The sequence below is a fragment of the Acromyrmex echinatior genome, chromosome 16 (genome assembly GCF_024713525.1).
Source record: "Acromyrmex echinatior isolate Ae372 chromosome 16, ASM2471352v2, whole genome shotgun sequence".
NCBI lineage: Eukaryota > Metazoa > Arthropoda > Insecta > Hymenoptera > Formicidae > Acromyrmex > Acromyrmex echinatior.
Genome location: NC_141867.1, coordinates 7,719,355 through 7,736,103, shown reverse-complemented (window position 1 = coordinate 7,736,103; position 16,749 = coordinate 7,719,355). Strand labels below are relative to the sequence as shown.

General features: G+C 26.9%; 1 long non-coding RNA gene across 1 annotated transcript; it reads left to right on the top strand.

The window, feature by feature from the left end:
• The first annotated feature begins 3,008 nt into the window (after nucleotides 1-3,008).
• LOC147907113 (uncharacterized) lies at nucleotides 3,009-16,402 on the top strand. Its single transcript, XR_015547818.1, has 3 exons — nucleotides 3,009-4,787; nucleotides 5,097-8,305; nucleotides 8,641-16,402. It is a non-coding gene; the product is annotated as an uncharacterized LOC147907113 (long non-coding RNA).
• Nucleotides 16,403-16,749: the final 347 nt, after the last annotated feature.

The window sequence follows — 16,749 nt, the reverse complement described above, 5'->3', positions numbered from 1 at the left end:
CTTTTTAAAATTCTATACATGTTATGTAATGCGTTTTGATATTATGTAGTTAGTTTTAGGTATTGTACATAAATGTATGTATAATGATATTAGATATGTAATATAAAATTTATCTCAACTATGTCCAGATAAATGCTATCATATTTATATATATTTTATAATTTGCTCAATAATTACTAATAAATTATACATTTTTGCCTTTTAGTTGACAAGTAGCGTAAATCCATAATTAGGGAGAATGCTATAAAAATAAAAAGTATTAAGAATGTTTGTTTTATTTATCAATTTAATTTACTTTTATTTTGTTTTTATATTCATAAAAAATAAAAATTAATTTTACATCATAACTAAAGTGACCGTAAAAGAAGTTAGACTTAAATCATTATTTTAGCTTTTTTGACGGTCACTTTATTTATGATGTAAAATTGATTTTTTTATGAAAAACAAAATAAAAGTAAATTAAATTGATAGATAAAACAAATATTCTTTTTACTTTTATAATAAATGAATTTTTCCTAATTTTGGATTTACGTCACTTGTTCAAGGAGCTCATTTATTGGAATGTATATATATTTAATATCTATTCAATATAGATAGCATTTATCTTGTCGTAGTAAATCTTTTTTCATTTTTTATGTAAATTATAATATGGAATCGGCAAAACATATGATAATAAAAATTGTGCATTAATTTAACAAATTTGATAAATATTTAATTATGAAATTTTTTTTTAGTTTGGATTTTATTTTAAATATCAAAAAGTCATTAATAATATTAAATAAATAATATTTCTAATTAAAAATTTGATATGTGACAGAATAATTGTCAATTTTTCTTTGTATTTAGTGTACAAATTTATTAAATAAAGATTGAAGCTTTGACTGAAGCTTGGTTAAACATTAACTTCTTGTTCGCGAAATTTTTGACGTTACATTTTTAACATTATAAAGAACTAATCACTTTAATGATTAGTTCTTTATATGCAAGGGTCTCACCGCTGTCAGATAGATGCCAAGGAATGCTTGATTTGTACCGCAATAAGAAGTCGAAACTATTTTCATTGTAGAGAGTTATTCTTCGTCGCTTTTCATAAAGTCCTTTTGCAAAGTCTAGGTGCCCCGTTGGAAATTCTTATTACAGAATCAAAATTAGTCCAGGATTTTCTGAGCAGTTTTTGAAAGTAATAATTTTTGCAATGAGTTAATGACAATTATTATATATTTTAAAATCACGTTGTAAAATTAATTCAACTGTATATTTTGAGATATAATTTTCACTGCTTTCTTAGTTTTAATAAATGTTCTCCCATTAGTAATAATGCTAGTAACAGTCTTAACTAGTCCTAACTTGTCTTAATGGCAATAAGAGTTTAATTTATGTGATATTTATATGGATATTTGTTTAAATCCATATTATTAAACAAATGAATTCAAGTTTTGTATAAATAATTGGCTTGTTTTTTAATGATTATTTTAACAAAAATATAGTTACGAATATATAGATTTAATTCTCTAATTGTTGATTGTTTAAAAAATTTTTTTTAGGTATTGGACATCCCGCCATTCTAGGATATTATTAATTATTTTAGTAGCAATTTATATGTATACGTATATATAAATATTTATATATATGTATACACTTTTCTATAATAAAATACATGCGTGCGCGTAAATTATGAGATTATTATATTCAACAAATTTTGATTTTTGACATTTTAGATAATTTTACCATGCAAAATGTTTTATATTCTTTTGACATTATTATTGTTGTTTATTATTGTAAATACATGAATTTAATTAAAAACATTTGGATACAAAAAATAAATTCGAGATGAGTCGACTGAGTACCCTCATATTAGCGGGATATTAACAATTAAAATTTGTGAAAAATACAGAAAAATATAGGAAATTATTAGAGTTATGTAATAGATTTTTTAGTATGAAATAATTCTTAAAATCTTCTCACTATTATCGGGTTCGGCTTGTCTCAGATGGTACCCGAGAAACTTTTGTACCTATTCATAAAAAAATTACAATGACGCATGTGTTTTATTATTATTAAATGTATTTATTCGTAACCACTATTCCATAAGAAAATCATTTTATTCATTCTTTTTTAATAAAAGATGATTTTTAGTAATAACACTTTTATGAATTTTACTGAAATTTAGAACATATTTTCTCACGGTATGTGACTTTTAATATCATATTAAAGATGCGATAAAAATGATAATTGTAATTGATATTTTGTCAAAATTATTACTGTCGTAAGCGATTTGGAAGAATCTTGATTCATACCTTTTTGTAATAAGACCTTCTTGTAATAAGAGCGTTAGTTTGACGGATCATTTAATAAACTTTTCTTTGCGGATGGATTTTATGAATTTGACGTAGAATTAGAATTCGTTAAGTTCGCTCTCCACTATGAAGATTGTTCTTTATAGCGGATAATAATCGTACCATTAAGTGGAGGGATCTTGATGTGGTCAAATTGTTGGGTCAGTTGAACGATTAATGTTTGTTTTCACCAATGTAGATTAACTTTAATCTCGGTCTTCAATTTACTCTTTGTCTTTTTCTTTAGAATTAGAAAAAGACGAAGAGTAAATTGAATTAAGTTGAGATTAAAGTTAATCTACGTTGGTGGAAATGGGCATAAGAGATAAATATATTAATGACTTTTTTATTCGTCTTATTGCTCGTGTTAGATAAAATTTAATAAATCTTATAATTGCGAGTTATTAATTAAAATTATATATGATGTAATTTAGCGGTGTTATCATACATTTATAAAATAATGTTGATAGGGATGTGTTTAAAAACAAACTGTCGACAAAAGTGAGGCAGGCAAATGATACTGTAGGCAATCGATTTGTAGGCAAAAGGAGGCATCTCCATCAGGAGCACTGCAAAAAAATGGATATTTGTTATGTAGTTGACATTTACTTCTTGAGACAAAATTGTTTATTAATTTGACGAATTTGATAGATGTTTAATTAAAAAAATTTTTTTAATTTGGATTTTATTGTGAATATGAAAAAGTCATTAATAAATTTTAAGTGACTTTTAATTAAATATTTAAAATAATCGTCAATTTTTCGTCTATTTAATTTATTAAATAAGTCAGTAAAGATTCGAGCTTTGACTGAGGTACTATAGGTTAAATATTAACTTATTGTTTGTTTTTTACATTTATATTTTTAACATTAAATAATTGCAAATATTAATGATTAATTTATTATGTACGAAAGCCTCATCGCTATCCCTCGCGTCAAGTGGATGCTATGTTGATGCAGTGAATGCGTGATTTGTACCGATAGTAAGTCGAAATTATTTTTACAATATCATATGAAGACTTATTCCCCGTCGCTTTCTGTAAAGTCCGTTCGCAAAATCTCGTTTGGTATCTTTTTGGAAATTCTTGTACAGGATCGGAATTAATCCCGAGTTTTCTCGTCTTGCACTAGAAGTAATAATTTTGTCAATGAGTCAGACAATTATATGCTATATTTTAAAATCAAGTTACGAAATTAATTTAGTAGTACACTTTAACGTACAGTTTTCGTCGCTTTTTTTGTTTTATTAAATGTTCTCCCACTAGTAATAATAATGTTAGTAATAGTCCTATATCTTAATAACAATACGAATTTAATATTATATAATTAATGTATGGATATATATATATAATGATTATTTTTTTAAATCCAAATTGTTAAGTAAATAAATTTAAGCTTTATGCAAATAATTTGCTTATTTTTCGATGATTGCTCTAACAAAAAAATATGATTACGAATGTATATATTTAATTTTTTAACTGTTATTTTAAAATCATTTTTAGGTATTAAAGACATCCCGCCATTCCAGAATATTGTTAATTATTAATTTATATGTGTATTATATACTTTTCTATGATAAAATATATGCTAATATTAGGTGTTGGAATTAATTCGTAGCGTTTTTAATGAAAGAATGTTATTTATTTCACATGAGCATTAAAAAATACATTAATGAAAGTACTTCCCATCACTTGTAAAACGCTACGAATTAATTCCAACACCTAATATATTACGAGATTATATTTAACAAATTTTGATTTTTGTCGATTTAGATAATTTTTTTATCAAAATACCTTATGTTCTTTTATCAATGATATCGTGATTACATGAATTTAATTAAAAATGTGTGGATACAAAAAATTCGAGATAAATCGAATGGATATCTTTATATTAGCGAAATATTAATAATTGAAATTTTGGGAAAATGCAGAAAAAAAAAGATTGTTAAATTTTATATATAATAACAAATTTTTCATAAAGCTACTTAGTTCTTTAAAATCTCGTTATTATCAAGTTCGATTTATCTCGAACAGTTGGTACCCAAGATACTTTTGTATTCATACATATAAAAAATTACAATAATGTATGTATTTTATTACTATTAAATATATTCCTTCGTAATCATCATTCCATAAGAAAATCATTTTATCTTTTTATTTTTAATAAGAGATGATTTGTAATAATGTGTGGCAGAACATATAATTTCCTCGCAAATTTTGATATTATATTAAAAATGAACGACATAGACACGTAAAAATACATTGATAAAAATAAAATTATTGAAATTATTTTAGAAATATGGATGTACAATACGTTTTGTAAAAATTCATTAAAAAAAGGATATGTTATGAAAATAATTCCGAAAGACACAGAACGTCGAATGAATTGGTTAAAGAGTATAAATGGCAAATATAAAAATTGGACACCGTCAAAAAATTCATCTGTATGTGAGGTAAAGAAATTTATTCTTTATAAAAAATGTATTTAAAATATTAAAATAATAATGTAACATAAAATATACACAGATTAATTATAATATCTGAAGACACGACAGTGTCTTGGCACTAAGTATAGTCATCACATTGGTTACGAATTTAATTCTTTCTCTTTTTGTCGTAATCTTTTCAATTATATATCATTGCATTGTAAGTCTAAATCAAATAATATGATAATTACGATATTTAATATATAATATTTTATGAAATGGTATGTACATATATAATATTTTTCTGAATTTTTGATTTCTTTTATATTATTACAGATGCATTTTGCTCCTAAAATGTAGGAACAGAGAATTGATAATAAACTAGCGCATTTAATAGCGCAAATAATGTGCAATAAATAATGTTTTGTATAAAGTAATATGCAATATTACAAAATGTATAATATTGCAATAGTACAAAATAAATGAAATTTTATAATATTATAAATAATATATGTAAAAGTTTTATTATTTTGAATACAATATTTATTTATTATCATTTTTTAATTTGTCACAATTTTTGAGCATTTTTAGCATGAATTCAAAATTAAAAAAATAATGCGGTTAAAAAACTGAAGGGAATGGCTAAAACATGGCGGACCAATCACAAGTGATACCCGTATGGCGTCACTCTGATTGTAGGCTCTCTACGCGACGCGATGCTTGACAACGTCATCACTTCGGCATTCGCTCGGCGACCTCGGAGTGAGGCATACGTAGTACGAAACGCTCCGCGTGTTGCATTAATCCACGAAAATTAAATATCTACGAACGCGAATTGATCAGTTCTCATAATTCGCGACCTGTGAACATGTCGAGCGACTGCCGTTCGTATATAATTATACTATACACGCTCAAATAGGCGTCGAAATATATGATAGTTTAGAAATTACGAATTATTACGTACTTTAGACCGGTACTCTGTAATAGTCATGAGTTATAGCACGTCGACTTTACATATCACTCTCTATTTTCGGATCGAAAGCATATGATAAATTTAGATTTATTGAATTATCGGATTATGATTTAAAAGTAACGAAAAGCTAAAATGAATTGTGAATCTTTTGTTAAAAATATTGCGTACATTGCTCGGATTTCGTGTAACAATAAGTTATTACAAACTAATTATTTATTGTAACACAATTTTAAATATCTAAGATATGGATGAGTTGTGTGTGTAACGAATCCAAGAAATAAAGCAAAGATCGTGCAATAAAGCATATTCATCGAAGAATCTTAAAAATGTAACGACTAAATTATTTTACTGCTTTTGTAATGTGCGTTAATATTTCGACAGGTAGATGATCGGCACGCAACCTTGAGGATTGTTTTGGCGTGGAAGGGCAGGCGGCGCGTTACGTTTATGCGAAGTTATACGCAGTCATTCCATTATCGAGACTCGTACAAACAAGTAGTCGTGTCGCGTGCTGCTCTATTTCTCATTTCTTTTTGAAACGTAATCACGACAAATGCTAGGTAATATGAAACATTATACTTTATGAATACTCACAGATTACTAGCTCGTACAATTAATATTCATAAAAGTATCGAGATGGAAAAATAGAATTTATTTCGCGATAATTATGGATGACAATTTTGTTAAATGTAACATTTTTGTCTCGCTTTAGTGTATTATTTTTGTTAAATGTAACATTTTTGTCTCGCTTTAGTATATTATTTTTGTTAAATGTAACATTTTTGTTTCGCTTGGGTATAACTCTCGATTATTTTTTGAACAGTATCATACGAGTCGTAAAAAAGCTACGTTAATATCCTCATGCAAATAACGCATTTATGCGATTCCTACTTTAACAGTTAATATAATTTGCGTAATTAACAATTTAATTAATTTTGTGTTTTATGAATTGTATTTTTCGTGATATGATAAAAAATTGAATGTAACTTTAAAACTGTTCGTCGATAGTAAAAGAAATATTCCTCTTTTTTATTAATCTCTAATCCATTGACTCTCTAACTATATCTTATACAAACATCGTAATAAGAAATTCAACCCTTTATTTCGCAATGGTGATGAATTGATGTGTGTTTGATATTAATTTCTAAAAGTCAACTGATAATTGCATAGAAATATATAATAGATAATAGCTGTATATATTATATTTTTTAGATGATTATCCCTCCCACGGGTACACCTTGACGTGGTGAGAGGGCTCAGTACCCAAAGGATATTTACACGAAAAGAACGGTTTTTCTCAAGTTTCTAAAAATTTTCGGATTTATCCGAATGATATATCTAGATAAATTTTTAGATATTGAATAAAATCATTCTCTTCGTGTAAAAATCCAACGGGGAAGCTAACGTACCCTCGTCCGCCGATTAAATTGAAAGTGAACGAACCGCAGCCGGTTCGTCGCGTCGCGCGTTTGCTTCGGGAGTGCCGTCAAAGTTATCGGACTAATGGACTTTTAACAAAACCTATTCGAATGGCATTCTAGTTCGATGATGGAATTACATCTTCGATGTTTCGACAGGAAAGCGGAACTCTCATTGGGACGTTGCTTAAGTGGTCACGGTCACTGCAATGCTCTCACGCCAAGTGCCCGGGCACGAGGTGATGCCGGCCGCGTAATGTCACACGCTTCGTCATGGTGTTGTGTTCGCGCGGTTAGCAACTACGTGTTGCTGTCGGCTGATTGAGGAACACGCTCTGTCTGCCGACAAACGGTTCGGCCCTTAGCGGTAAGAAACAATCGATTGGCTTGGATTCGTCTCTGGGTCTGTATTCTGTAACCCGGATTATGCAGTTGTTATGAGCACATAACGATTGCATAACGAGTTACAGAATTCCACCCTGGTGAGTCGCTCAAAAAGGAGTTGTATAACTCTGGCCGGGCGCTCATTTCTCTGCGTTTATCTATCAGCATCTAAATGATTCTCGCGTTTAATATGACTTAGTCAGAGCCTAGCTCTAGTAGTCTTGTAAAAGGCTAGCTCGTGACGAGGGGTTGGAATCCATTTCTTGAATTGTCTAGATTGTTAGACAATCGGCGATGGTACCAACTTTACTCTTATTAGAGGAGCTTGTCACGTCTACCAGTCTCTTGGCATCGCTCGTGGTACAGCACCACTTGTGTCCCACTAGAACTAGCAGTTAGGGCGTATGACTGAGTCAATGTTAAATGTGATGTAGGCGTAAACCAGAGGTGACGGACTCGATACGATCGATTTCGTCTTCTTTCGTGTGGGGCTTAACTCTTGTTTGGCGTTTACCGTGTGTTTTGCGAGTACTCGTCGACTTGTGGTGTTAATTCCACCGATCGAAATAGCAATCCTGACATGGGTTTTGTAAACGTGGAGTGCCGCAGTGTCGCGCGAAAGACTTTATAAATGAATAGTCCGCGCGCGTTTATAGTGTGCTATTCGCGAGTGTTTTACGCGAGTGTCCTGTGCGAGAGGATGTCAACCCGATTCTGAGAGGAGGAGGAGGTCTGGGAGAGGCATCAGGCACCGGCGGAGCAACCTTGCGGTAAATATCATTTTTTACTTATGTAAAATCAATATCTTTCTTCTATTCTGGAGTCGTTTTATTTTACAATGATTTAAAAATGATAATTAGAAAAAGGATTATTTTGAAATTATTTTGAAATTTCATATATACGAATTTTTAAGATACGTTTTAAAAACGTATAATTATTTTATAAACATCTAACTCAATGATGAATTAAAAAATTCGATGCTTATAAAAATTATACATTTTGAAAATTATATGATTATTTTAAGAGAACTTTGCGTTTTTTTTTAAATATTGTTTGTGTTCTTTATAGTTTGTTATAATTTATATTTTATATTTTTATGTTACAGAATCATCGTAGCGACGTTGCAGATTTAACTCCGCTGTTGCGCGTCGGGTCGGTGAGTGACGAATTAATATTTTTATTGAGATAACGGATGTGTGGTAATTTTATTAATATATTATATATCTATAAATGCGTATATGCATTAATTTAACGAAAATATACGGATAAATATATGTATAGCATACCATACATCCGTTGTCTTAAAATGGATAAGTTAGAACAGATTAGGATAAACTTAATCCTGGATACCTTCTTATTATTGAATATATTGTGCATGCACTGTTTTTATAATGTCACGTTAAACCCAGTTTGAGTTATTTCTACACTGAAAGAAAAGATTGGCTGCTGCAGTAAATTAGATGGTAAAATATGACACAACATTTTTAATTGGCTACAACAGCCAATTTTTGGTTACTGCAACTAATTTTTGGTTGTGTTAGCCGCAATGTCAGTATAGGATTTCGATTGGTTAATGCAACCAAAAATTGGCTGCTGTAGCCGATTAAGAATGCTATGCTATATTTTACCATTTAATTTGCTGCAGCAACCAATCTTTTCTTTCAGTGTAATTCCTATATGTTGCCACTTTTACACAACATCTCGTTAATTTAATTGTAAGAATAAAGTAAAACTATTTAGGAAAGATTGAGGAAGATTATTTAATTTAGCTTAAATTTTATTTATTAATTGTAAATTTGTATGTTAATGTAAACGCTTTGTAACTCAAGCTCGGTTTGACACTAAGTAATTCAAACTTAAAAATATAATAAAAAATAGGTTGTTTCGATGGTCATGTTTTATACAATATTAAATTACTCGGGAAAAAATATTTTATATATAATTATATAAAATTATATATAATTTTATATATTTGTGTATAAATGGACATATTTTATATATAATTATATATAAATATATACAATTATATATAAAATATTTTCATTTACACAATAAAATGAAAAGTAATAAAAGTTCAGATGAGGCTAATGTCCATTTATATAAAATTATACATATTTTTTATATGATTTTATATAATTATATATAAAATACTCTTTCCTGGGAATATATCTTGATATACTTGAAAATAAAAATAAAAAAGAATAAAATATTCGTTTTTAAAATATATGAAATACTATATAAATAATATATTTATATATGAAATATATAAAATAAAAAAATATAAAGTTTATATAAAATAATAGTTAGAATGAATGAAATTGTTATCTATAAATATTATAACATGGAAAAGTGTTTGTTACAGTGTAACAAACAAATACTATTTTATTAATTTTCCTATCTATCCTATTTCCAAATATTCATTCAGGATTAAGTTTTATACAAGTAGTGCAGAAAAGCAGTATCTACATACACATATATGTATAATGTGTACTATTTTTTTTTAAATTCCTTCTATTGTTTTATACTTATTTGTATATATGTTACTAATGAAATAACAACGAAAATTCTAATGTAATGCATATAATATTGATCTCGCTTTTATATAAGAGACATTTTATGGTTATTAATTATTATTGTTTATTTCAATGCACTGACTTTAGCCTGATTTTTTATAACTTATCCATATGTAGTAACTGGATTTTATACCAGTTAAAGTAGTAACATGATATAAGATCCAAAATACGTTTTATATCAAGAAATAGAAGAATTTTATTCCATAATTATTTAAAATCGTGTTCAGTTTTGCATATTTAAAATATTTAATTTTAATATAATAAATCATTCAAAAAATTATTCTAATAGTATACAAAATACAATAGAGATATATTTATTGACGTGAGGGAAAATTATCCCTTTCGGATCTTACATCGTTCATCTGAATTTTTCATCTCCGCATGTTTTGAGATGAGATTCAGCAACGAATCGTTCGAATCGTTAAAAATACGTACATGGACCTTGAATTTTGTCGGATTGTAATCGATTTAGTAATTTTTCGTCATATATTTTTAAATTAAAGTTTTGTTGATTACATTATAAAGTTTATATATAAAGAAATTTAATTTAGTTTCATAATATTTGAGACTCTTGAAATCAAAGCATTGTTGATGTGTAGATTTTTTAAATTTAAATTTATTTTTAATCGAGTAGTTATATTTTTAATTTTTTAATAAATGCGAAATAAAGTATAATCGCGATATTTATTCGTATAATATATTAAAGGAATTATTATTATTATTATTATTGATAATTATCCATATTAATATTTAGTTCATTTCATTAATATGATTGCCCCTTCGCGACGCGTTCGTGTTTCGCGCATCGAAAGCGTAAAATCTTTACGCTTATTGCCGGCGATGTTAGCCGGCAACAAAAAGGAGTACTTCTCCTTGTTATTCGATTTCTGGAATATGAAACCAGAATATTGGCCAGGAGCAACGAAAGGTGAGATCAATCTGGCCAGAAGAAAGAAGAGGATCTGTGTATAAGGTAGATTGGTGTGTAACACCAATCTAAATTTTTAAAAGGTAAACTGGATATTCGGGAGGGTAACTTACTCGCAAATTGCGAGTTCTTATATTTTTTGAATTATGGCTTATTTAAAACATAAAAAAACAACAAACAACAAGGCTAATGAGAGTCAGCACAGATAATCAAGCGCAAGTTTTGTAAATTTTTTTTAATCTACATAACTTGCGCTTGATTATCTGCGCTGACTTTCATTAATCCTTTATATTTGTTAATTTTTTTTGTATTTTAAAGATTGAAAGCCTGTTTTAATTATTACTCTTTATTACTTATTTATTATTAGTACACTGAAAATAAGGATTTGCTGTTATAACAAATTAGATGGTAAAATATGGTATAGCATTTTTAATTGATTGCAGCAGCCAATTTTAGTTAACCTATCGAAATCCTATACTGACATTGCGAACTAAAAATTGGCTGCTGCAACCAAAAATTGGCTGCTATAGCCAATTAAAAATGCTATTCCATATTTCATCATTTAATTTGCTGCAACAGCTAATTTTTTTTTATCAGTGTATGATTACGATTAATATAATCGTAATTCATCCCGCTGAATTTATCAGCGATAGAACATGGTTAGATATTGATATATTATACTATATTTAGCGGAGAAAGTAACTTTGCAACTGTTATAAAATTCTTCAACATGATTGGTTTAGACATCTAAAACATATAGGGAACCAAAGCAAGAACCAATCGTATTAAAGAATTTTACAACAATTGAAAAGCTACTTTCTCTGATAAATGCAGTCATTAATAAATGCAGTTATTTATATTCGCGGTTATTACTCATTTATGAAGTAATGTAGGTAAACGTGGATGGTAATATAAATATATCCGAATAGGCAAATAAATAAAAATACGGGTAGGTAGGATAATAAGTATGAATAGGTAGGGACGGTGTAAGTAGGACGATAAGTATAGACAGGTAGAAATAAACACATCATATGTACATACTTGATAATTGGAAAGGAGGAATTAAAATTTGAATAAAATTTTTAATTAATTTTAAGTTTTATTAATTAGGGAAGATTGAAGTCAAAAGTAACAAGGGTAAATTGTAACACTTATATAAAAAAATGTTATAAACAAAATATGCAAGTATAAGAAAGAGACAGAAGTTTAATAAATATATTATAAACTTCTATCTCTTCCTTACGCTTTTGTATTTTTTGTTTGTAACGTTTTTATATAAGTGTTACAATTTACCCTTATAAGTGTTACAACTTATCCGTGTTACTTTTTCCAGTTTCTCCTATCAGAGCATCCAATTATCAAATATAAAAATAAAATTAATTAATTTCAAATTTTATTGATTTTTCAGCTACCCTGAAATTAAACTTTTTTATAAAATTCTGTACGCATCCAAATTATGTAACGTGTTATATTGTATATTATATATTGTATATTATATATTGTATATTGTAATTAATTATATTATAAATAAATGTATGTACTTATAATATTAGGTGTTGGAATTAATTCGTAGCGTTTTACAAGTGATGGGAAGTACTTTCATTAATGTATTTTTTAATGCTCATGTGAAATAAATAACATTCTTTCATTAAAAACGCTACGAATTAATTCCAACACCTAATAGTATTAGATATGTATTGCAAAATTTATGTGAACTATGTCCAGATAAATGCTATCATATATACTTATTTTTGTAATTTGCCAACGATTACTAATAAGTTATTCATTTACTGGAATATATATATCCGTATTGAATATCTATTTAATATAGATAGCATTTGTTTTATCATAGTAAATCAAATTGTTGCGTAATTTAAATGTAAATTATACGAAATTGACGAAACATATAATAACAAAAATCTATTAATTTAATAAGTTCAATAAATATTTAATTTGGAAATTTTTTTATTAAATTAGATTTAAATTAGATTTTATTTTGAATTAAGAAGTCATTAATAATTTTAAGTAACTTCTAATTAAAATTTTTATGTTAAAATAATGATCAATTTTTCTTTATATTTATTAGTATACAAATTTATTAAATAAGTCCTGAAGATTGGAGCTTTAACTGAGGCAAGTTAAATATTAACTTTTTGCTTGCATTTTGACATTTACATTTTTAATATTATAGAATTACAAGTATATTTGATCAATTTATTGTATGCAAATGCCTCATCGCTGTCCTTCGCGTCAATATGTGCCAGTAATTACGTGTTTTGTACCGATAGAAAGTCGAAATTATTTTCATCATGGAGAGTTACTTCTCGTCGCTTTTCGTGAAGTCCATTCACGAAGTCTAGTTTGGTGTCTCTTCGGAGATTCTTATACAGGATCAGAATTAATCCCGAGTTTTTTCGTCTGCAGTTACTGGAAGTAATAATTTTATCCTAATGAGTCAATGATAATTGCTATATATTTTAAAGCCAAGTTGCGAAATTATAATTTAATGATATATTTTAGCATACAATTTTTGTGAATACTTTCTTTATTTTATTAAATGTTCTCCCACTAATAATAATGTTAGTAATAGTACTGTCTTAATAACAAATGAAATTTAGTATTATATATGATTAATATAAATATATACATATAATAATCATTTATTTAAGTCCAAATTATTAAGTAAATTATTAAATAAATTTAATTATTAAGTAAATTTAATTTTTATACAAAAAATTTGCTTATTTTTCGATAATTGCTCTAATAAAAATGTGGTTACGAATGTGTATATTTAATTTTCTAATTGTCATTTAAAAAATCATTTTTAGGTTATTGGACATCCCGCCACACATATTTAATTTTCTAATTATCATTTAAAAAATCGTTTTTAGGTTTTGGACATCCCACCACTCAGAATATTATTAATTATTACTTTATATATATGTATATATATTTTTTTTATGATAAAATATATGCAGAGATTATAAGATTATATTTAACATATTTTGATTTTTAATTTAGATAATTTTTACCAAAATGTCTTATATTTTTTTAATAATGTTGTCATGAATACACGAATTTAGTTAAAATTATGTGAGTACAAAAAAATTCGAGATAAGTCGAATGGGTACCCTTATATTAACGGGATAATTAATATTAATTAATATTAATAATTAAATTTTTGGAAAATACAAAAAATAAGGAATTGTTAAATTTTATGTAATAAATTTTTTAGTATAAAAGTATATTCTTTAAAATCCTATTATTATCAGATTCGATTTATCTCAAACAGTTGGTACCCAAGAAACTTTTGTACTCATACATATTAAAATTAAAATAATGCATATATTTTATTATTTTATTAAATATATTCCTTCGTAACCACTATTCCGTAAAGAAATCATTCTATCCGTTTATTTTTAATAAGAAGTGATTTTTATTAATGTGGCAGAACATATTTTCTCGTAAATTTTAATATTATATTAAAGATGTGATAAAATAGTAATTGTAATTGACATGCTATCCAAATTATTATTATCGTAAGTAATCTGAAAGATTCGGGATGCACATCCTCTTGTAACAAGATCACTGATATTTCACGGATGCTTAACTGTTCTTTGCAAATGGATCTTGTGAATTTGACATAGAATCAGAATACATTAAGTTCGCTCTTCACTGAAGATTGTTCTTCTTTGTATCGGATACTAACCAGAGTACTACAAGGCAGAGGGACTTTGATATGATGAAATTATTGAGATAATTATTTTGAACACGATGAAATGCTGTTATAAACATATTTATTTTTTATCGCGATATTATTAAGTTTTATATTTGCAAATTAATAGTAAATACGATCTAATTGTTGTTAGTATTTCTTCTATATTTATCAATATTTTATTAAACATTGATTTAGAAAAATTTGTGTTATCATATTTTCGACATTTTCGTATAATCTTTTATTACTAAAATTTGTTAATTATTCTCCTATATTATCATTTTTATTATATTTTGAACAGCATTGATAATTGTATATTGTATTGTGTAAATAATTATTATAATTGTAATCTCGAATTGTATAAATGATAATAATACAATAAAGAATAATATTTAAAAAAGTTATTGCAATTTCATTAGCGGAATACAATAAAATAATTAGACAAAAATAAAAAAATAAATTAAAGATATACTTACCTGCAAAAACGGGCTACTAAATTTATTAGTAGTTCGTTTGTTTTATAGATGAGTATACTTACAAAGAAAAGAGGACTGCCGATAAAATTGGCAGGGATGGTGGAGGAAAATATAAAAACATTTTTTCTGGTCCGATTTGGAACTATTGATTTCAAACTATATCATCGCCTGGTCGAAATCGGATACTGCTATTTTTATGGACTTTTAGATAGAATTTAAAAATGTTTTAATGTATTTTTGTTAATATTGAGTAAAAATGCAATTTGACAGTCAAAGATAAAAATTTTACTCAGGAAAAAAATTACTAACAGTTTATATTAGAATTAAAATCGATAAAACTCAATTAATCTGAGTTTGATGATTCATGATATTTTACTGATTTAATTCCTTGGACCAGATCTGGTCGGTTGATCATCATTACTACATCAGGCCTGTAAGCTATATACTGTATTATAAGTCCAATTTGAACACCCAAAAAAAGATCCGATTTGGACACGAGTCCTTTCAAACTTTGGAACAAATTTTATACAATAATAACCGCAGAAGTTATCGATCACAAAACTTGATATTTTTAAATTCTCCTCAATTATCTTAAGTAAATTACCTTTCAAATTTTTAACATTTTTCAAATAATGATTTACAAGGATTTTTTTGTTTTAAATTTTCGCATGATGGCTGAAAATACATATTATTTGCGTCTATTCTATGAACGTTATATTTGGGAACTGTCAAACTGCTGTCACATGTTTGATGTCATATAACTTCATATTATAAATAGCACGCCATTGTATTCATTTAAATTAAAAAAGTCCTATATTTGGAACATGATTCGATATAGACCACTGTCCTCTATATACACATATTTTGTAACTTTAACACAGAACGTTGCTGAGAGATTGCATTATTAAATGTTGATGTATGAATGCTTTTTCAATGACGTAAATCTTATTATTTTTGAATCACGTAAAAAGAATACATTTTCTACTTTTTAGAGAAGACGATAATTCGGGATCCATAAAATAGGGAGTATATTTTTTTTGTGTTAAATGTAGTTGTTCAATAAAATAAAATTTCTGAGTGTAATTTTTGTTGAAATGTTAATTAGTGATTGGAAATTTCTGGATCAGAATTTTTTTATATTAAGAGAAAAATAAAATTAAAAAAAGAAAATTAAAGTTATCGCAAATACAATGTACAAGTACGTTTCTGCAATAAATTCATAAGAGATCAGTGGAGAGAACGCTAAGGTCGTCTGTTTTTCCGATTAATTGCAATAATGTTTGTAGATTAAGATTGCTTATATTACTTTTACAGATTTGGAAATTCCTTTTCGGAATTAAAACATACGCATTAATATTAAACTATAATGTAGAATTTAGATCATAAAAGACAAAAGTTTGAAATTAAAATCTATCATTTCATAGTTTAATTCATATTGGTCATCGTCTAGAATTGCCAAGTTGTGACAACATTTGTTTAGTAAGTAGGTATACATAAGCTCTACAATCTATACTTACGAAGT